This window comes from Agrilus planipennis, unplaced genomic scaffold (assembly GCF_000699045.2).
Source record: "Agrilus planipennis isolate EAB-ADULT unplaced genomic scaffold, Apla_2.0 scaffold249, whole genome shotgun sequence".
In the NCBI taxonomy this organism is placed as follows: Eukaryota; Metazoa; Arthropoda; class Insecta; order Coleoptera; family Buprestidae; genus Agrilus; species Agrilus planipennis.
The window spans coordinates 126,424-128,897 of NW_020439523.1; the positions used below are offsets into that span (position 1 = coordinate 126,424).

Sequence of the window (2,474 nt, forward strand, 5' to 3'; positions counted from 1 at the left end):
TCTATAGCAACGTTTCGTTAAGGAACCGAACCTTCTCAAATATGTTAAAAGAGCCAAATCCAATTTAAAATTATTGTAAATAACGAAATAGACCAAAATTCAACATCAGTATGTGTATTAGTTTTTGGTTTATTGTAAATTTTAACGTTTTATCAATTTACATTATACTAATGGTGCAAGAAGATATTTGGTGGCAGTTGATTTTGAAGGACTAATATTTTTAAAAAAAAAAAGAGATATTAACGTGAATTTTTATGCGACTGGTTGTTTTAGCGGTAATATGCATATATTAGGTATCTAAAATTTCTGAGAGAAGCAACATTTGAAGTTGAATTTTTTTCTAATCTATGGTAATGTTCTACTCTATTTCTCGGCTCATGCAAATTCTATGTAATATACGGCTATAAAGAGAAAGCAATCCGAAATAATTAATAATAAAAAAAAAAAACGGAAAAATGAGTGGTATACAAAAAAAACTTTTCCAGAGTAGGCTTGAAAATACGTTAAAGTCCTTCAAAAAGGTTCTAAAACCAACCAAAACAAAATTATTTAAAATATGTATATATACCTAATTTTCTGTTGGTATTTATAAATTTTTTTATTTAATTTGTGGAACAAACAAAATAGACACTTCTATAAAGTTAAATGATCTGTGATATGGGCCGGCCTAATTTGATGTCTTTACAGCAGAAGTAACTTGAACTGGTGGCAACACTGCTGATTTCGAATTGGGTTCACACAGTCGCATAAAGGTGCGTAAACATCTCAGCACGAACACGTTCGAGATGAAATCCATGTCTCCTTTGTATCGTGGAGAACTCTGAACACAGTCGGCCGAGGCGATAAACTTAGCAGTATCTACCTTGTACCGCATTTTTTTTCATTTTATATTCACTTAATAGATGACTGCTGATGACGATTATTGATAAAATGATGCAAACGAGGCAAGTACGAACAAATGTCGTCTACCTCTTTGATGTACTGACTCAAGATGTTGGTACAAACAGAGGTAGTTTGCCGCACATCGGTTACTCGTCTACAGTAGATGTATTCGTTCTGGCTCGCCTTCCCTCGAACGTGTTCAGATGTAAACGCACCTTTAGAAACATATTAAGGGGCGTATACATTTAGGCACGAACACGTTCTAGAAAAGGCGAGGCGAAACACTTGCCTCGTTTGTATCCTGGAGAACTGTGATCGAAGCCGGCCGAGGCAACGAACTCAATAACATCCGTCTGCGTGCCGCATTTTATCTCATTTTATTTCATTTAATAAATAATTGCTAATAAAATGACACAGTCGAGGTAAGCATGCGCAAATGCCATTCACATCAAATTAAAGTCTCTTTAAAGTACTGATTCGAAACAGATGGAGTCTGTATGGGGTTGGTTCAGATCGAGGCGGTTTACTGACCCTCTGTTGTCCGGTCACAGTAGACGTATTTTTTTTCTGCCTTGTCTTGCCTCGAACGTGTTCGTGCTTAGGTGTATACGTACCTTTAGAGACATATACCTATTTATTCACATTCACTATCTGTTTATTGAGAGATTGAGTTCATGTCATTGACATGTATTAAATAATCTACTTATTACGAGCACATTGAACTCATTAGTGCTGCAGAAAAGTGGATTTTAAACAGTGGACTTCCGAAAGGAAATGATACTCGTGCTATTATGACATTTTATAATAAAAAGAAAATGCTCTAGGCATCTATAATAGAGAATGAAATTTAAAACCTTCAATGCATAGCTAAGGGCCGCCGATTACATGTTATTTTGGAATTATTGGAATCCCATAGGAATAGTGAGACCTCTGGCGGGGAATGAGCCACACTGCTTTAAAGGGGAGTTTTATATGTTGACGAAAGAATACGAAATGTACCAAATTTACAAACAGCTCCAAACAAACTTGAATATTAAAATGTTGCTAACAACTTCCATCATTTAACTGTTTCGAAATCCTCAATGGCGCCACAATTTGCCACGTTTTACAGCAAAAACTTGCATATTTAATTATTTTTATATTTATTTTGTTTCTCTTCTAAAGTCGAGCGACAAGTAAGGTGAACGCAAGCCAAAGCGATATGCGTACCCATAGTGTTATAACGACAGAACATAAACCAGCGGGGTGGGTAAAGAGATGAGGCAGCAGGTGCCTAGATTCTATTGGATATCTGTACTGCGCACGCGCAGTACGTCAATTGCGGTATAACTTGGCGACTAGCTAACGATTACTGAAGCAGAGAAGCAGCTGATGATTAAGTTCCAACCCTATAAGCCCATATGTCGTTTAATAATTAGTCAAAATGCAATTCCTCAATAAACAGATACGTGATAAGTATTAGAATACAGTATTTTTTTAATCCATGATGAACATTTTTACAAAAAAATTATAGTCCGGTTAATTAATATACCGCTTAGTAAATTTTGTTGTTGTTATTATTTATTAATTATAGTAGTATTTTATTTATAATA

General features: G+C 35.1%; 1 protein-coding gene across 2 annotated transcripts in view; it reads right to left on the reverse strand.

The window, feature by feature from the left end:
• LOC108739678 overlaps positions 1-2,474 on the reverse strand; it is a 47,099-nt gene that overhangs the window by 5,652 nt on the left and 38,973 nt on the right. The window lies entirely within an intron of this gene.